This window comes from Podarcis bocagei (assembly GCF_964188305.1).
Source record: "Podarcis bocagei genome assembly, chromosome: 1".
NCBI lineage: Eukaryota > Metazoa > Chordata > Lepidosauria > Squamata > Lacertidae > Podarcis > Podarcis bocagei.
The window spans coordinates 23,194,309-23,215,177 of NC_138125.1; the positions used below are offsets into that span (position 1 = coordinate 23,194,309).

The following is a 20,869-nucleotide window of genomic DNA, read 5'->3' on the forward strand; positions in this document are numbered from 1 at the left end:
CATTGCCATTCTTAGAGAGCAAGGGAGGTGTTCATGGTGAGTTCCGGAACCTCTTTTTCTAGAAAAATAGCACCGGGTAGAAGGATGACAACAGTACATCTCTGCCAATCAGATTGCTCAGTTACAAAGTGAACTTAACGGGCCACTGGGTGGCCATTATGAGAACAGCAGGTTCTTCTTATTTGGGGCAGATGAAGAGATTTCGGTAGCAAATAATTAGGACCTTGAGTAATATTGCAGAAGCATCTTATCTAGCTTTGTGGGGTTGCTCATTGAACCTTTAGTGCTGGAAAATATTGTATCTTTAAGGGGCTATTCTCAAATTTTATAGATAGATATTTACACACACGAATGCTCAGAGTGTGCCACCCTTTACACTTTTTAAATTTTTTTATGGAAAGCATTTCACATTTTAATAGATGAATTGCTGTTCCATGATTTTGAGCTGCTACCTGCATATTTATTGCATGGTTTTGCAAAATGGGGTGAAGTTTAACTGTTTGGCTACAGAAGTGTGGAGGGGATCTTTACAGTGGCCATTTTTCAAGTATGCTGGTGGTGTTAATTGTTTGAATTATTATGTATGTTTTTCTTAAGACGAGAGTTATTAGAAAGGGTTGAATGATTGGTTAGAGGTGAATGAAGCATGAAGTGATGAATCTGCTGAGGTTAGTGCTGCTTGAGTTGACATATTTCATTTCATTTTCATTTTTTGTCTTGTACATGTAGCTGATTTAGGAATAGGAGCTTTTTCGTGCTCAGTGCAGTAGCAGCTTTCTTTGAAGTATGTCATCTTGTCCCATTACACTAATTTTATCTTTGCTCTTCAATGAGGCTGTGTTGCTAGCTATGCAAATGAGCTTATTGAACTTCCTAAATAAAGTGCATGCCTTTGGGGCAGGAAATTGAATACATATTAAGGTATTTTCATAAAGGTACTGTAAGAAAGTGTGCAGCTTGCAGGCAGGCAGGATTCTGTTCCAGTATCTCTACTAAAGGAAGGTTTTATGATCTGTGTTTACCTGAAAATCTGTTCAAGGTTGACTGTGCTTACAAAATGAATTTGTAAGTAGATTTTATTCTAAAGATTAACAGATTGCAATCCTCCTGAAAGGTTCTTTTTAATGGAAGTAGGCCAGCGTGTTGTAGTATCTTAAAGACTAACATGTGTATTGTGCCATAAGCTTTCATGGGCCAAAGCCCATTTATAATGTGTCTGATGAAGCAGGATCTAGCCTGCCAGTAAGTTCCATGTGGTTGATAAGACCAAGAGACAGGTCCCTTTCATGGAATATACATGTGACTCCCTCTCTGGTTCTGTTCAGACAGACCATAAATTTCAAACTGCTTTTAACTGAATGGGGCTGTTGGTCTACAGTGTTTTAACTCTTGCTGTTTTTATCTATGTCAGGCACGTCCAACTGGTAGGTCGTGATCTGCCGGTAGATCACTGGATGTCTGGGCAGATCACTGGTAGATCACTGGTTCCCCTCAAAGAAGCTCAACAAGTTTGGCTCCCCTAAAAAAAGCTGAACATTTTAGCCCTGCACCTCCAAAGAATGTGACTTCCTAAAACTCAACAACTTTGACCTGAACCCCCCAAAAGGGGGTAGATCACTGCCAGTTTTTTACTCTGTGAGTAGATCGCAGTCGCTTGGGAGTTGGCCTCCCCTGATCTATGTTATATTGGGTGGTTTAAATGTATTATATCTTTTGATTTAAATAGTTGCTTTTTATTGTTTTAACTGTGAACTTCTCTGACAGCTCCTTTGGCTCTGAAAAAAGATGATATATAAGATTACTTAAATTGAAAATGTGTGTGTTGCATTATAGCGAACGTTGGCCAAGTATGGCCACCAGGGCCAGTCCAAGACACCTTGCTGCCTGAGGCAAAGGACAAGATGGCGTCTCCCTCCATTACATTTACAAAAGCCAACCAGACTAACAGCTGAAGCTGAGGGCAGCAGGGTAGCTTAGGGGGTGCCAGTCTTGTGACACACACAGCTCTGTCTGCTTGCTGCCCCTCAGTATCTGCTCCTTGACGTGACTGACCACTCATGATCTCACCTCTTCCGCTTAAAAAAATTGTTAACAGCAACAAAAAAATGAGGAGGAAAAATACCCTTTATGGTAAACATTTCTTGTATAATGATCTTACGAAAGTGTGGTAGGGTTCAGTCCACTCTACGGCCAAAATTGATCAAGTGGGAGATTATACTTAAGCTTTGGAATGCTGCTACTTTAGGGACATGCTGCCACAAGAATTCTTTTCCTCCTGCCAAAACACGATCTAAAGAATTGTGCTGCCTGATTAAAGAGCTAAACCCTCGTAACTCCAGGGGTATTACTCAGTTCTTTTACATAATAGTATCGGGTACAATTTAGGATTCTTGCCTGACATCTCTTGAAAAACAAAATGACCTTCTACCAAACAGATATTAAATTAATACACCCCAGTTTTTTCACACCCACAACTAACTTGCAACAAGGAACTAACTTTTAAAATATTTGCAATGGAGGCCTGCTTTTGTTTCCCTCCTTCTTATTTAAAAAAGCCATTGAAGTTCCGTGGACCTTCAGAGTTCTCTGGAACACAGTCTTAAAACAATTGCTCAGACATTTAGTTACAGTGAAGTGCCGGCTGTTTCTGTTTTATTTATTGCACTGTAGACACAAGAGGATTGTGAGGGCTGCGTTAAGTTGTGCCATGTTATCCAAAGAAGGATTGCTTGCTTTATCACAGTTATGAATTGAGTATTTTCTTAGATAATCCTGTCACTGCCGTGGGCTATCAATAACTAGCACTCCTGTGCTAGGATTGTGTCGTGAAAAGCAAGTACAAGATGAATGGAATTACCCAGAGTGCCGTGTTCTACCTGTAGCTATTTTCACCCTGTTGATTAAATCTAAAGCTACATTTTGGGGCTACATCTAAGAAAGAAAGAGCTGCTTCGTGATGCAAAGGGAAAACAGATTAAAGAATTATTGCCTCCTGAATTGACCCCTTGTTCTCTCTTGCATGCTTCCCTTACCCACTCATCATTCGAGTGATTCAGGAAAGCACGATAAGAGCAACATTTTTTTAATAATAATATTTCACGGCTGGCTGAGAAATATCTAGCTACTTCTCTTTCTAAATTAGTTGCAATGCCTTTCCTTCAGCAAAGATCAGCACATTATTGACTTTGTATCTGGGGCAACCCAGCCTGATGGGCAAAGTATAAATATTGTTGTTGTTGTTGTTGTTATTTGTGTGGATCTGGTTAAGTTAGGCTCTACGACTGCTTCATTTTTGATAACTGCTGTTCTTTCTCTCTCTTTCTCTCATCGGGTTTCTTGACTGTTCCAAAGCCTCCTTTTATTTCTGATAACTAGGGCTGGTTCACCTGAATAAAAGCTGCTGGAACAGTTTCTCCAAAATAATGGAACTAACAACCAAGTGTGCCTGTGATCCGAAGAGATCCTGACCCTTTGACAAAGCAGAATCCCTTACCCAGTTTCCCCATCTGGCTGCAAGCTCTCTGAACTATATTGAATTTGAAATGCAGCCTTGGAGGTTTCCCCAACGTTCAGGATTTTATCCGGGGTGGTGGTGGTTGTCAGCGGCAGTGTAATGGGCTCCTAAAAGGCTCTCGGGTATGCATGTGGAGCACTTCATATTTCCAGTTGGATCTTGGCATATGTTTCGGAATAGGGTACCAATTATACTACACCATCTAGCCCAAGTACACTTGACTGAGACTGCAAGCAGTTCTGCAAGGTCTTAAGCAGGTAGCAGAGCTAGTAAAGGGCTCTATCAGATATCCTTCTCCCCAGATGAAGTTAGGGGGCGAGGGGGTTTCTATCGGCAAAGTGGTGCGCCCTATTGCTGAGTTGCACTAGTGGCTCAATCCTCAGGGTTTTGCCACATCTCCTGGCCACACCCCTAACACCCACATGTTAGGCATGGACATCTGCAGAGGGAAATCCTGCATGTGTAGGCTTCCCTGGGAGCTGGATGTGTGTAATTGTCTATACCTGTAGGCATGGATGTCAGGGCCAACAGCACAGCCCTGTTGTCCCTTGATTGCATGGCTCCCTCTTTCTATGAAGGGGTCCAAAGAGAAAGCAGTAAAATAGCACCCCTACAGAATACTTTGTCTGAAGTAGCTACTCCATGCTGATCCTGCAAACTCAGTTTGGAAAATGCTATTATATTTGGGTTTGGTTTTTGTTTTTTTAACCTCTTACTACCTGTAACTGTATTTCCTGCAAGGGAAAACTTGACTTTTGCAGCCCTGTAACATTCTGGGATTGAAGGGTTTGCAACGCTGCAGGTAACCTGATTTCATAACGTTTCTAAACTGAGAACGCTCTCAACTTTTTATGGGACTAAGTCTTTACTGGCTTGAGTGACCAAGAAAGGTCATGTTTGTTTCCAAAACAAAGCTGGTTTGTTTTTAGATTTGCTACTTATTCTGATTTATTTTCCAACTCCAAAAGTTTCCATAGGCACAACTCTAAAAGATGGCTGACTAGATAGTGTCAAGGCAGTTGTTTTCAGTAAATGTATGCCTCTTTATTTTTACCCCTTTCTCCTTCTTCCCCCTCTTGTTTCTTGTGATCCAGAAAAAATACAGTAGAGGAGAAAGGGAAAATAGGTGCTGAATTAAGGCTGTGATGTTGAGAAAGGTTCAGATTTCTTAAATGGTCAATTTTGTTATATTACAGGGATGCCTTTTAGTAGATGTGTAGGCTTCTTAGAACTACATGCATTTCATTTCTTAGCTCCTTCCCAAGGTAAAAGAAAAAGGTGAAGACATACCTTCCCGCTGTCACTAAGTGCACATACTTTCATAGCGGCAGGCTTTGATTGAAACCAATTTTCACTATCTGAGCCATTTCCAACCATTTTCAGTCCTCCTCGTTTTGATCTTGCAGGAAGCCAAAAGCATATGAGCTGGGTTTTCAAAGCACTCCATTGCGATTCATAATTAAGTGCCATTTTGGGGGAGAAGAAAAATCAATTATGGTGGTTTGCAGCAGGTTCTGACCTACCGAGTAACAAATAGCTCGAGCCTTTTCCAAAATAGCAAAGGCAAATCCTCTTTACTCACTTTCCCCTCAAGAATAGGGATTGTGGCCCTCCAGATGATAGACTGCAGCTCTCATGAGCCCTGGCTAGCATGGCACTGACGATGATAGAAATTATTGTCCGAACAACTTTTGGAGGACTAACAGTTGCCCATCCATTATCAAAAGGATGATCTACTATTCCTGCCCTGCTTCACATCTCCTGGGGTTATATTCTGGCGTTGAAAACCAGTTGTGATAAGTGGCCCAAATCTAGACCTCCTCCTCCTCCTCCTCCTTCTTCCTTTGAACAGGAAGAAACCCAGATGGCTGAATCAGATGATCTTGTACCACATACTTGATCAGATAGCTAAAAAGCCAGAGGGGTGTGTGTGTGTGTGTGTGTGTGTGTGTGTGTGTGTGGTGGTGGTGTTTTAAAGTCTGTCACATTCAGAGGTACCCCACTTGAAAAGACTTGCCCATCAAAAAAAGCCTTGGCAGCTTTGCACATTCAGTGGAGTAAGCACAGCCATGTTGTGGGGGAGACAGAAACAAACATTTGAGCCTTCGATTTTTTGGGAATGTAAGCAGAAGGCAAGTTCCTTGTTCAGTGGGTATTGGCTGAAAAGGATGGCTTTTTCTCGCCTACTAGTTGGCGGTTGGGGGGGGGAAGGGTATCCCTCCCATTTTCCGTATAGAAAGTGCTTATTCTTGTGAAGCAGAGCAAGAAAGAAAGATCATCTCCTTCTAAAACTACTTTGGTACATTAAAGAAAATAGTAAGCAGTGTTGACCAGCAGACAAACACATTTGCAGCAAATTCATTATTCATGGAGACTGAAGAAACAGGTGCTGGGGAAGGATGTTCTTTCAACAATGACAAAATAACTGCCTGGGAATAAATGCATCCTATTACATAGGATTGGGAGCAGCAGGGAGGGGAGAGCTGATCTCTCTTTTTCATTCCGAAACAAGCTTTCAGCAGAGCCATGGCTTGGGGCTCTCACCTGATTAAAACACAACTGATAAATAAACTTAAGAATTTTCTAGTCATTTAAAGCTGAATATATTTGCACATGAATAAACAATTCCTAGGGTAAAAAACAAACAAACTACTTTTGTCTTGGGAGTAGGTCTACACATGTGAAGGGGCCATAGCTCTGTGACAGATCACAGACCAGATTCAATTTCTCTCATCTCCAGTTAGATGTACCAGGGAACAGATAATGGAAAGAACCTCTGCCTGATCCCTAGGCATGTTTGAAGACTAGGGGGGACCTAGTGCATTGGGGTGGTCAGTTCTCTGTTGACATTTTGTGGGTGACATTTTAAATGTAATTTCTCCCAGATGCCTTCTGAATATAGGTAAAGGAGCCCTGGGCGGTTAAGTCCAGTAAAAGGTGACTATGGGGTTGAGGCACTCATCTTGCTTTCAGGCTGAGTGAGATGGCATTTGTCCACAGACAGCTTTCCAGGTTATGTGGCCAGCATGACTAAACCGCTTCTGGTGCAGCAGGACACCGTGACGGAAACCAGAGTGCATGGAAAGGGATTTCCACAAGACATCAAACAACCAGAAGTGCCCCCTTTGACGATCAGGTGGGAGTGGGGGAGTTGGTGTGAGGCTTTCTCTGAGATACTCCAATTCCAAGCTGATTACACCTTTTTAAGTGAATAACAATACCTTAAACATGTTCAGAACTATCACGTAGTACTATATTCAGAATGCATGGGACGCGGGTGGCGCTGTGGTCTAAACCACTGAGCCTCTTGGGCTTGCTGATCAGAAGGTCGGCGACTCGAATCCCCGCGACGGGGCGAACTCCCATTGCTCTGTCCCAGCTCCTGCCAGCCTAGCAAATTGAAAGCAAGCCAGTGCAGGTAGATAAATAGGTACCACTGCGGTGGGAAGGTAAAGGCATTTCTTAACTACTAGGAGTAGGATTTTATCTGCAGTGTCACCCGCTTTGTATAATAATCTCCCTTTGGAGGCACCAACTATTTTGGTGTTCCGCGGATGGCTAAAAACTCACCTATTTGCTCAGGTATTCCTGGGCCCCTGGTGTTTTAAAATGCTAGTTGTTGTTGTTTTTTTAAATTAATGCTTGGATGTTATAGGATGTAATTCAAAACTTGGGAAACGCGTTCCCTTTGTTCCACTGCAGTATTACTGCACAGCAGCTGTTCAGTGTTTTCTTCTTTTCTTGGCAAGAAATAAGTTGCTGGTACTCATATGTTGATAAAAGTGCTGAAGGTGCCAGCACAAAATGGCTGCCACAAAAAGTGGTGGCGGCGCTTCACACCAGTGAGTTCTGTCACAAAAGAAACACTGCAGCTTTTACATGCTAATAACATAATTTTGGTGCTCCTGCTCCCCCCCCTTGGGGGGGTTTCTTTGTATAAAATCAGACCAGTTCTGGTGTTGAAATAAGAAAGGATAACACAAAAACATTTATGCAAATATTCTAGATACATTTATATAGAAAAGGACCCCATTCTGGTAATTTGGGGTGATGCGTTAAGTTCTGTCTAGCCAAACTTTCTGAAAGCTAAATTCTGAGCCTGTAAACAGCTGAAAAGAAAAACAAACTGAAGTCTAGCAAGGGATACTAAATAACTCAGACAGAAAGGAAATAGATTGTCTAATAAATCAAAGCCTATTTTATACAAGCCATACTGGACTATGGTGAGAAGTGTCCAGATTGTTGAATTTAGCTGTGTTTCTTCTCTGAAAAGCAGCCAGAATGTCAGCGCTCTCTTTGATTTACCTTATATTGCAATTCAGAGTCTCTTGTTAGGACAACATAAATTCAGATGAATTAAGCTGTCATGAAGCAAATTCCAGGTTTGCTGCTCTGCCATTTGAAGGAGGGGGGTTAGGCTTGTTCCTGCCCATTGAGGTTCCCCCCCCCCCCACAATATCTGAGGTGACTTCCTAACACACAAGTATCAAACTATATTTCCGTACTTAAGGTTCCTGATAGCTGTGCAGCTGGAGACTGGCATTTATGGACTACTGTTACACTGGTCTCCATTATTTTTCTCTGCGCCTGTCATTTACATCAAGGCAGCAAGTTAATAAACATACACACACACACACACACACACACACACACACACACACACACATATGTATATATTGGGTAGGAGAGCAGAAAATAATGACAATATATTTCACATCTGGCAACCAATGTGCCGCTTTGATTTCAGATAGTACATGGGTAGAAGAGTCTGAAAATCCTGGGACACAAATTTTCATAGCCCTCTAGCAACTACTGTGCCTCATTTACCAGAAGCAATGTATTTAGTATTAATTCTGAAAGTGTATACTCAATTCTGAGCAAACTAAGCCTTCTGGTAAATAGCTGCTAGCGGGCCATGAAAATTTGTGTCCCAGGTTTTTTTGACACTTTTGCCCATGTACTGTTGGAAACCAAAGGGGCACATTGGTTGCCAGAAGTGAATTCTTTTTCCAGCTCTCCTACCCCACTAATAGAATCAAGGCTTGGACCAGAGGTTGGTGGCCTTAAAGTACTTCTACCAACGGCACGCCAACGAGGGAGAGAGGCTTCTCTGTTACAGCACCCTAGTTGATACATCCTCCCCAACAAAGTACAACTGGCACCACTGAACCTGTTTCCCTGGGCATCTTAGTTGTTTAGTCTGCCTTATTATACAAGTATTTCTATACCACCATCTCACATAAATTACCAAGGCAGTGTACAACAATATCTGCAACGCCAATAAAATATAAAATGCCCTTAAAACAATATAAAATAATTGTTTAAATGGCTGGCTAATCTTGAGAAGCAATGGCAAACCTAGACAGCATCTTAAAAAGCAGAGACATCACCTTGCCAACAAAGGTCCATATAGTAAAAGCTATGGTTTTCCCAGTAGTGATGTATGGAAGTGAGAGCTGGACCATAAAGAAGGCTGATCGCCGAAGAATTGATGCTTTTGAATTATGGTGCTGGAGGAGACTCTTGAGAGTCCCATGAACTGCAAGATCAAACCTATTCATTCTGAAGGAAATCAGCCCTGAGTGCTCACTGGAAGGACAGATCCTGAAGCTGAGGCTCCAATACTTTGGCCACCTCATGAGAAGAGAAGACTCCCTGGAAAAGACCCTGATGTTGGGAAGGATGGAGGGCACAAGGAGAAGGGGACGACAGAGAACAAGATGGTTGGACAGTGTTCTCGAAGCTACCAGCATGAGTTTGACCAAACTGCAGGAGGCAGTGGAAGACAGGAGTGCCTGGCGTGCTCTGGTCCATGGGGTCACGAAGAGTCGGACACGACTAAACGACTAAACAACAATCTTGAGAAATTTGAACTGAACAGACCTGTCACCTTCAAAAGACACATGAAAGTAAAAGGCAAGGATCCCTACCAAATCTCTGCTGGAAGAGTGTTCCATACATAGTGTACAACTGGCAACACTAAATACCTGACTTCTGGTTGAGGCCAGTTGGGTATCTGTAATATGGGGGACTACTAATGGAGCTCCCCTGGATGATTTCAGTGATCAGTCTAGGATATAAGGGCTCAGGCAATCCTTAAGGTATCCTGGGCCCAAATTGTTCAGGGCTTTGTATATCAACACAGGAGCTTTGACTCTTGATGGCTAGCATACGGGTAGCCATTAAGAGATGTTTTAGCAAAGGTTTCACCTGCTGTAGGCCACCTGTAGAATCCCATTCACCATAGGTATTACTCCTAAAAGACCAGTGACTTCATTACTCAGAAAAAGTGTTGAGAAATTTTCTTCTGGGAAGCATTCCGAGTGCAAACTGCTATTTGTGGCAGCAACAGTCTGTCTTGAGCAGATTGTGAATAATGTCGGGACTCTGCATATGTGTATGTGTGGTGTGTGTTGCCTTTAAAGGAAGTCTCTCAGCTTGTAGCAGGTATTGTGCTGTCCCTTGAGTTCATTGTTGGACCGAGGGCAGTGGTTGAAAGGGGCTTGTTGTTAACATCCTTTCATGAAAGGGGTTGCTTGTTTCCCTTCAGTAGAATTCAAGCTGCTGCTCTTCCAGTCTGACCTCTTCCCAGTGTGCTGCTCTGCTGGGAAATGCTGCCCTCCAAAGGTGCAAAGACTGTGCAAATTAGCTCTCTCTCTCTCTCTCTCTCTCTCTCTCTCTCTCTATATATATATATATATATATATATACACACACACACACACACACACACACCGTATTTTTTGCACCATAACACTCACTTTTTTCCTCCTAGAAAGTAAGGGGAAATGTCTGTGCGTGTTATGGAGCGAATGCCTGCGGGTGGTGGTGGGGATCTGCTGCAGTCGTGAGCAGAGGATCCATGGTTCCCCTTCCTTCCCTCCTCCGTGGTTACAAAGCATGGATCCACATGGATCCTCAGGATTTTTGCATTGGGCTACTCCAAACTCACTGTCAGATCACATGTCTGTGGCCACAGCATGAACCACAAAAATCATATATCCACTATTTCGTTTAGATTTTTTCTTCTTCTTGTTTTCCTCTTCTAAAAACTACATGCGTGTTATGGTCTGGTGCGTGATATAGAGCGAAAAATACGGTATATTAAAAAACCTCTCCAAGATGGGCACCGATGTAACTACCACCAGCAGAACCGAAAAGGAACTAGCTTCATGAAATTACCATATGTTTGATAGCAGCTGAAGCAATTCCAGGCTGTTCCACATAGACATCACCTACTGAGTTTGTGATGGTGTTGAGTGTGTGGCCTTTAATGTGTGGTTTTTTTAATTGATGTTAACATAGATGCCAACCGCAGTGCATAGCTGGTAGTTCAAAGCTGCCAAGAAAACGCTTCGCATGTTGGCTGTTGCTATGCAGTAATGACGCAACGTTTTGTTGCGATGACGGTTTAGAAAGAAACCGTTTCCCACTTTAGTTAAGTATTGTCACCCACAGAGACTTTCATGGTATAGATAACTATGCCTGGACTATCTTCCTTCTCTCTAGAGGGGCAGCCCCTGTTTCTGAGGTTAGGGGGCAGGGATTGGCCTGGTTAGTGCTCCTGGCCCCAGTGAAAGAAGCATGTTTCTTCACATCAGGGCTGAAGAAATGTGTGAATCTAGCTGTGGCAAAGATGGACCTGCCATAGAGACAGTGGAGATAGAAAATAAAGCAGCACTAGCATTTGTTTGCTGCTCTTTAAAGGAAGGCCAACCACACCAGTCCCTTTCAGGCACTTACAAAATCATTCTTTGGGTCATAGCTTCTCTTTCATCCTTCCACAAGAAGCGGTTTAACAGCGGTGCGCTGGAATACCTCTAGAACCATAGTGTTCGGTGTGACTTTTGTTGCCACGTAGATTTGACTTCTCAAAATGCTAACACAACAGGGCACGTTCCACAGCGTGATAACACTAGCTTTAATAAGTCTTGCCAACAGTAGAAAGGCAGGTAACTGCATTGCCACCTGTCAGGGAACTGCCATCGGAGGAACAGGTGGGGAGAGGGCTCACGGAGGCTGAGAGGGAATCAGCAGCGAAAGCAGGGACCAGCAGGGGGAGAGATGGGTCTCTGGAGGAAGGTCTCATGAATGCGGAGAGAGACGCAGCAGCTAAGGCAGGAACTAGCAGGGAAGAGGGAGGGCTCAGGGACACGTCCAGCGAGAACAGCGGGGAGGTGTCAGAAGCTCCCATAGGGAGAGACCCATTCCTCGCCGGAAGCTGTCACGTCGTGAGTCCAGAAGACGTGTTTCCGTTAAGGAGCTTCTATGCTGGAAGCGCTTCCGAAAGCAACCACTGTCGGAATCTGCAAGTGACTAGGGCAGACATGTCTGAGGAGCTCTGTCACACACAGAGGTTTGTGGAGTTGCACAAACTCTGAGGGACCACGATTTTACGCACAAGCAGCTAATCATCCCATCACAGCATTCCGACAGTCTTTGTAAGCTGCCTGTGCAGGAGAAGGCATCATGAGCGACCCAGCCGGAACCGGAGAGGCAGGAGTTGGAGCGGGTCCAAGCTTGGAAGAAAGGTACCGAGCGTTGGAAATCCAACTGGCGCTGCAGACGGCGAGGCTTGAGGAGAGAAGGGCTCAGGATGCAGACAAGAAGGGGAGAGCCACCCAGTTCAACAGAAAGGTACCAGGATTGGTGCAGAAGTTTGGGGGGGACCCCAAGGACTACCATGCCTTTAGGACAGAGATGCAATATGCCCTCAATGTGCAGTTTGATGAATTCCCTGATGAGGAATCGCGAGTGGCTTTCGTGATTGGGCATCTTGAGAGGGGGGCGAGGGACTGGGTTCGACCCCTGATGGCAACGCACAATGACGTCCTAAAGGACACCATGAAGTTCTTTCGTGCAATGGATCTCATGTTTTCCAGCGATATTGAGGAGGGAGTGGTGCGCAGACAGCTAATGGCTTGCAAGCAGGGAAGCCGATCTGTCCGTGAGTACTGGACTGAGTTCACCATGCTGGTTCACAGATTGGGGTGGGATTTATCGGCGGCACCCATTCAAATGCTTTTTGAAGAAGGCCTTGCTTCGGCTGTGAAAGACGAACTTTCCCGGGGTCCTAGGGCGGATTCTATGGATCAGCTGACTAAATCTGCGCTGACCATAGGAGCACGTCAGGAGGCGAGAGCTTTGGAGAGGCGGGAAGGGAAGGGGGAACGCTGGAAGGAGTTCCGCATTCCTGACATTCCAGAGACAACTTTCCCGCCGGCAGAGCCGATGGAAATCGGAACAGCGCGCGCGCGCGCAGTTTCAAAACCCAGTGAGGGGGGAAAGAAGGAGGGAAAAGGCGCCCGGAAATGCTATCTCTGCCAACAGCCAGGTCACTTTGCCAGAGTCTGCCCCCAGAGGAAGGAATGGCAAGGGATGGTGGGAGCTGTTGAAGGAAGAGAGGAGGGAAAACCGGAGCAGGTAAAAGCCAACGCCTGGTTGCCACAGTCGGGGCACAGCAGCCAGGCCGAAGAGCAGTGAAAGTGCCCATGCCAGAAGCTCCTCAACCTGCTCTAGTGATTGAAGTGTCGCTAGAGCTGCAAAATGGACACCCCCTAAAGATAAAGGCGCTGTTGGACTCAGGCAGCTCCTGCAATTTTATGAGCAAAGAGTTTGCTGCTGAACACCAGATACAGACGATCCCTTTAAGCAACCCCCTGCAGGTGACCACGATCGATGGCAGGGAGTTGTTGGGAGGAGAAGTCAGCTTGCAGACCGTCCCAATGATAATGAGGGTGGCAAGGCACACAGAACTGATAGCGTTTAATGTGGCCACCTTGGGAGGAGCTCCTATTATTTTGGGGATGAGCTGGCTAGCGCTACATGATCCGCTGGTGGGTTGGCATCAGAGAGTGGTTTCCTTTGGTTCAGCACATTGCTTAGAACACTGCAAAGGGGGAAAGGGTTCAGCAGGGGCCCAAGCCACCCTAGCAGGGACGGAAGTAATGGAGAAGGTGAAGGTACCACCACAATACGCAGATCTCAGTGACGTGTTCAGCGAGAAGGAAGCTGACCAACTACCCCCGCATAGGCCCTTTGACTGTCAAATCAATTTGCTCCCTGGAGCACAGCTTCCTGTAGGCAAGTTGTATGCCATGTCAGACAGAGAAATGCAGGAGCTAAGAGAGTTCATTGACAAGAACCTGAAGAGAGGCTTCATCAGAGAGTCCAAAGCAGCGGGAGGTAGCCCAGTGTTTTTTGTGGATAAGAAACACACGGACAAGCCGAGACTGGTGTGTGACTTAAGGGGGTTAAATGCAGTGACAGAACCAGTGGCTTTCCCTATGCCCAGGATTGACGACATTTTGACCAGGGTGCGGAAGGGAAAGATTTTTACAAAGCTGGACCTAAGGGGGGCGTACAACCTGATACGTATAAGGAAAGGGGATGAATGGAAAACCACCATGTTCACCCCTTTGGGGGCATTTGAATATCTCGTGATGCCATTTGGCTTACAAGCAGGCTCGGCGTGCTTCCAATCGTTTATGAACCACGTACTGGGGCCTTTGCTTTACAAGAATTGCGTGGCCTTCCTAGATGACGTGTTGGTGTATTCTGAGAATGAGGAGCAGCATGTGAGAGACGTCAGAGAAGTGTTGAGCAGGCTGCAAGCCAACAGGCTGTGGGTGAAACTGGAGAAGTGTCAGTTTCATACCAAGGAGGTGGAATTCCTGGGGTACCGCCTGTCAGACAAGGGATTGGCCATGGATCCCGGCAAGGTCCAGGCAGTGCTGGAATGGAAAACACCCAAAACCAAGAAGGATGTGCAGAGGTTCCTAGGGTTTGGGAACTTTTATCGTAAGTTCATCCGAAACTTTGCCCACATGACGGCGCCCATAACGGACTGTCTCAGCAGTAAGAAGAAATTTGTTTGGACTGCGGAGGCGGAGCGAGCGTTTGAGGAACTAAAAAGGGCCTTCGCCTCTGAAGGACAACTTCTGCATGTGGATTTACAAAAAAAGCTGAGAGTCGAAACAGACGCATCAGACCGAGCCATAGGGGCGGTGCTTCTTCTGCAGCCAGGGAAGGAGGAGTCAGAGTGGAGACCGTGTGCCTTTTTTTCGCGAAAGCTGAACAAATCCGAGAGGAACTACACGTTGTACGACCGAGAACTTCTTGCTATTCATGAGGCTTTCCGGAGATGGAGGCACCTGCTAATTGGTGCACAACATAAGGTGCAAGTGTGCACTGACCATAAGAACCTAGAGTATTGGAGAACGGCGCGAGTGCTCAACCAACGGCAGTTGAGATGGGCCCAGGAGTTCTCCAAATTTAACTTTGAGATTTGTTACGTGCCAGGCCCAGAGAACGTGAGGGCGGACGCTCTCTCACGCAAACCTGAATATTTGGAGGGGGAGGGAGCACCCGAAGAAACACATGTCATTCCAGAGGACCGCTGGGTGTGTGGGGCGGCATTGGTGGGGCAAAGGGAACTGGTAGAGGGTACGGTGCATGATGAATACGCCCAGGACAAACTCAGGGGTCTCAGGAGGGAGGGAGACAAACCCGGGGGTTTTGAGGAGAGAAACAGGGCGTTGTATTACAAGGGAGCGTTATATATACCTGAAGGTGATTTGAGGGAGAAGGTACTCAAGCAACTGCACGATAGCCCCACAGCAGGGCATTTTGGGCAACACAAAACCATGTGGCTGGTTACCAGGGAATTTTGGTGGCCCAAGGTCAGGGAAGATGTGCGGGAGTATGTGAGAGGGTGTGAACAATGCCAGTGAGCCAAGGGGGAGAGGCGGGCACCGGCAGGGTTATTAGAACCACTACCCACACCTGAAAGACCATGGGAAACTGGCAATAGATTTCATGACTGATCTGCCAAGGTCCAGAGGGAAAACAGCCATCATGGTTGTGGTAGACCTGTTAACCAAAATGGCCCACTTTATAGCCTGCTCACATGCTGTCATGGCAGAAGAAACCGCTAAATTGTTTGTAGAAAATGTGTTTAGGTTGCATGGCGCCCCCTTGAGGGTGGTTTCAGACCGAGGGAAACAATTTACTTCCAGGTTCTGGAGGAAGCTCATGAGCTTACTGCATGTAGAGGTCAATTTTTCGACTGCCCGGCATCCTGAAACCAACGGGCAGGCGGAAAGAGCCAATGGCATCCTCCAGCAATATTTGAGGTGTTATGTGAATGACAGAGAGAATGATTGGGTGGAGAAGCTGGCTTTGGCAGAATTTGCCTACAACAATGCGGAGAACGTGTCCACGGGGATGAGCCCCTTTTTGGCTAATTACGGGTGCCATCCCCGAGCTTTCCCAGGGGGGGGGGAAGGGGAGAACTGGAGCGTTCCAGCTGCCGAACAGTTCGTAGAAGAAATGGAAGCGATCCATCGCCAGCTCCAACTTAACTTAGACAGGGCCAAGGAGGAATATAAGAGGCAGGCAGACAAAAACAGAAGAGAAGGTGAAACCATTAGGATGGGGGACCAGGTGTGGCTGTCAACCCAAGGGTTACCATTCAAAGGGGGTTGTAAGAAGTTAAGACCCAAAAGACTGGGCCCATTTGAAGTCACGCAACAGGTCAACCCAGTGGCTTTCAGACTCCGGTTACCGAACCACATGAAGCTGCATCCAGTTTTCCACAGGTCGTTGCTGTCACCGTATAAAGGGGACAGAGAAGGGAGGGTCACTCGGGGACCAGCAATGGAGGAGAAGGAACACAGCTACCATGTAGCGGAGATTCTCGACTCCAGGTGGAAGGGAGATCAAGTAGAGTATTTGGTAACGTGGGAAGGGGAACCGGAGTCGGAAAACACCTGGGTCATGGCAGAGGATGTCAATGACGAGGTTTTAATAGAAACGTTTCATCAGAGGTTCCCACGTAAACCTCAGCCAGTGGCGAGGTTTCGGAGGGAATACTTTGCCACCACCGACGAAGAAGAAGAGTTGGAGGGGTTCACTGATTCCGAGGAGGAGGAGGATTCAGCGAGTCGGAACGGAGACCGATGGAGGGAAATGTTCGAGACGTCTGAAGATGAAGAGGATTCTTTTCGGGGTTTTACCTCCTCACCGCCCAGAGGAGAGGGAATGGGCGGGGGTGAAGGGGGTCCTGGAGGGGAGGTGGATGTCAGGGAACTGCCATCGGAGGAACAGGTGGGGAGAGGGCTCACGGAGGCTGAGAGGGAATCAGCAGCGAAAGCAGGGACCAGCAGGGGGAGAGATGGGTCTCTGGAGGAAGGTCTCATGAATGCGGAGAGAGACGCAGCAGCTAAGGCAGGAACTAGCAGGGAAGAGGGAGGGCTCAGGGACACGTCCAGCGAGAACAGCGGGGAGGTGTCAGAAGCTCCCATAGGGAGACCCATTCCTCGCCGGAAGCTGTCACGTCGTGAGTCCAGAAGACGTGTTTCCGTTAAGGAGCTTCTATGCTGGAAGCGCTTCCGAAAGCAACCACTGTCGGAATCTGCAAGTGACTAGGGCAGACATGTCTGAGGAGCTCTGTCACACACAGAGGTTTGTGGAGTTGCACAAACTCTGAGGGACCACGATTTTACGCACAAGCAGCTAATCATCCCATCACACCACCATAACATACAAACATTATGCACCACTGATTCTTTGTTTTTTTTAAAAAAACTAAATCTTGCTTATACTGTCAAAGGGTCTCAAGAATTGTGCCATGTTAGAGAATTGGATTTATTTGTTGTGTTTTCCACAAGAGAGAGATGTAAGCACACAATGTTTCCGTTCACGGGACCTACCCGCTACTCAGCAAAATAAAACAACAAACCTTATTTTTGCATTTGCAACGGTAAACTGATATAACAAAAGGTATCCTCTTAATCTTCTAGTTCTGATTTTGCAGGTAAAATGTTCTGCCACTGAAACAAGAATTGACCTGTACATTGTGGGCACTTCTCACAGCTGTTTATTGTGGGCTCAGTACTTGTGCATGCAGTGCATGCAAGTCTTTTGCAAAGACACACAAATAAATGGGGTTTGTGCAGGGGTGAATATGGGGTAGCATTTTTTCAAGGACAACTTGTGTGGATGCTATGAAAAGACATGAATGCATAAGCAGCAGCAAGTCGACAATAAACTGTGCAGAGCTGCCCTGAATAAGTCAGGATTTTTTTCACCCTTCTCTCTTTAAAAGAAAATTCCTTCTTATTTAGTTCTGCTGTTGAAATAGAATCTGCCTTCCAATGGTGCAAGCTTAGATGTGTACACTCAGAAGTAAGTACCAGCACTGGACTGAATACTAGGTCTCCAAGAGATTGGGGCATACAATTTGTCTCCTCTTTTCCTAATTGAGGACCACAGTGAAGTTTGTGTGGCCGCAAGTTTACATGGGCGAAAGACGTTTACACTTCATAAATTAACCTACAGGCTTCACTGCCAGTGGAGAAGCTCATGTCAGATTCGATTGGAAAATAAAAAAATGACTTGGCTTCTTTTCCGAAACCAATCCGGAAGTCATTCCTTCCTCCCATTCACACACCGACTCCCTCCCTGTTTCCCTTTTAAACAAGACTCACACAGCTGGCACTTTGGTCACAGAAAGAGAGGGAACAAACTTCTCCCTGCCTCTCCCCTTAAGTGTGCTGGTTGCATGCCAGGAAGAACAACCCCAGTGGCCCTTGGGAGATGTAGTTTCCCCAACAGATATTGCAATCCAAGTAGCCCTTTGAGGAGCAAGCTTAAATTTGCCAAACATCTGCTTATAAGCTTTATGAGACATCTGGCTGGCCAACTGTTGGAGATAAATGCTGTGACCAGATGGATTTTTGCCTGATATAGCAGTGTCCTTATGTTATTAGAGTCCTTACATTGCCGTTAGATCCCACCCCACCCACCCACAACTATCTTATTTATTACATTTATCTTCTAAGGGTCTCACGGTGGTGTATATGGTTCTCCTCCTCCCCGTTTCATCCTCTCAGACAACCCTGTGAGGTACGTAGGTTAGGCTAAGAGATGGTGACTAGCCCAAGGTCACCCAGTGAGCTTCATGGCTGAGTGAGGATTCAAACCCTGCTCTGTAAGGTCCTAGTCCAACACTCTAACCATTACACCATACTGATTCTGTTCTTGGTAGATGTTTGTTCTTAATCTGTTCTTTGTCATAGAGTCCCCTGTAACTTGATTTTTTTCTTAGAGCAGTAAATATTTTGTTGGCGTTACATGTAATCTTGGGCATGTAGACTCTTTCAAATTTAGAAAATGATTTTAAGTTTCCTTATACCTTCCAAGGGAATTGTGTGTTGAAACAGTTCTAAACAGGCTGGTTTTATTCTCGCTATAAAAACAAAGAGGGGAACTGAGTTTTCCTCCACACAGTGAAGCTCTGCCCACCTCTGCGTCAGGCGGACTACCAGTCTGCCAACGCTGAATCGAGCCAGTGCTGTTAACGGGGCAGTTGTTTTATTGCAGCACAGAAATAATGGCCTGTTCTTATGCAGTGGTCTGTTCTTATGCTGGCCACTCTGTGCTGCCCAGTCCTAACCTGCCAATGAACATTAGTTACTGTTTTTATTCTTCTGTTGGTTATCACCCATGGAAACCATTTGCTTTGCTGAGAAACCACAGCAGCTACCTAACACTGGTATGCAGCTAAGATTTCTCGATATAGCCTTCATGGAGAGGAGGGGTTGGACCAGTAGTTGTTTACTCGAGCCTTGGATTAGTATGACATAACTGGGTCTCAAATCTATTTTGTTCGTGGGAGATGAGATGAAACAGTGAAATCTGCTATTATTTAATGCTTCTTGCTCTATTCTGACTCTCGCGTTTCCCCAAAGCCAGTAGCTTTCTCTGTATGATAAAAGGGCCCAGGCAGAGGAGGTGAGATGCTTTCACTGGCAAGCTGCAGATAAAGGTGGCACTAATAGGGAGCTGCAGACAAGCGTATTTCTGCCTTTAGGTTAGCTGCTACCATCTCAAAACTTATTAAATGCTCTAAGGAGTCATTTGGGGGTGGGGGGAATTCCATCATGTACCGAATAATTAAGACAAAGTTCTGCCCTCACATACCAGGAAACTATGAAATCTCTGTAATAATTTCAGTTTGGAAGGAGATGCACTTTGTTCATGCTTTACGTTATCTGTTCTGAACCTTAGACTTGGCTTTAAATGTGTGCAGGTTGTGGGTCACAGCCTTATCAATTCACTGAAATGCATACCTGCCTAGTTCCCATTGGAGGCTGTGAGGCCAGATGTCCTTAAACACAGTTACTCAAGTTTCATAGGGATGTTGTTCGTTTACTAATTCTCTCTTGATGTTGAATGTAATTGACTAGTGTCATGGTAGGCTTTCACTTTGATTCAGTACCTATAATGACAGGGTCCCCTGGCCAGAACCCCCTTGATATGATGTTATATCTCCTTGCAGACACAGATAAGTATGTGACCTGGCGGGTAGCACTTTTTGCAACTGCTGCTAGGAAAATTAGAGCAAATTATATAGCCAAGGTAGCCATTAACTGTAAAGGAGATGAATTTATTTGATCCTATCTATCTACCTCAGGCTATGCTCTATCTTTGTCACCAAACTCTGAGTATAAATTGCACACTGTATTAATTGATATTGTTTTTAACATTAGTGACCATGTGATGATTTTAGCTTATGAATTTTATCGTTTAATGTTTTTATTTGTACATTGGGGTACTTTTATAGCTTTGTTTAGAGTATGTAATGTTTTAATAATATAAATGTTTTAAGTCTTTTTTTACCAATTCAGTATATTTTCTTTTAATTGTCAAATAATTCTGTGTACATTGCGGCAGCCTTTGGCTATGTGCAATAAAACTGACTGAGACTGAGACTTTGATTCAAAACAGCATTTGGGAAGGAAGAGCCTGTTCACTGGAAGAGGGTGGCGTCTGCTGGGTTCCCCATTTGCAGTATCACCTGCCTTTTTAAGCTCACCGAAGGTCAAAAGTGAACCAGTTCTGGGGAATTCAGAATGCCTCCTGCTTAATCCCCCTTTTCCCTCTCCTGTGCCTCTGATCTCATTTACCCTCTTCCTTGAGTCACAGGTTGGTAACCTGTAGTCATTGGGCCTCATGCAGCTCCAACCTTATTTTATGCAGTTCCCAGTGCCAGAAGCTGCCATTATCTTCCATCCCATTAGTGTTCCTTCCTACCTACTCATTCACTTCCCTTTCTTGCCACTCATTTACTCATTTGTGTGTGTGTGTGTCTGTGTGTGTGTGTCTGTAGCACACTAAAGTCAGAAATGATGCGCTTTCAAAAACAGTAGGTGCGTTGTACACACACACAATCCTCTACATACTTATACAATAACAACACCATTAAATGCAGTAGGTTAGTTTCTGTGTAGGACTAGGAATTCCAATCTGAAGAAGCCGTGATTATCTTGAACCCAGAACACTTTCGTTTAC

At 45.3% G+C, this 20,869-nt stretch overlaps 1 protein-coding gene across 1 annotated transcript in view; it reads left to right on the top strand.

Annotated features, from left to right (window-relative positions):
- ITPK1 (inositol-tetrakisphosphate 1-kinase) overlaps positions 1 to 20,869 on the top strand; it is a 138,518-nt gene that overhangs the window by 98,745 nt on the left and 18,904 nt on the right. The gene's annotated exons all lie outside the window — the stretch shown is intronic.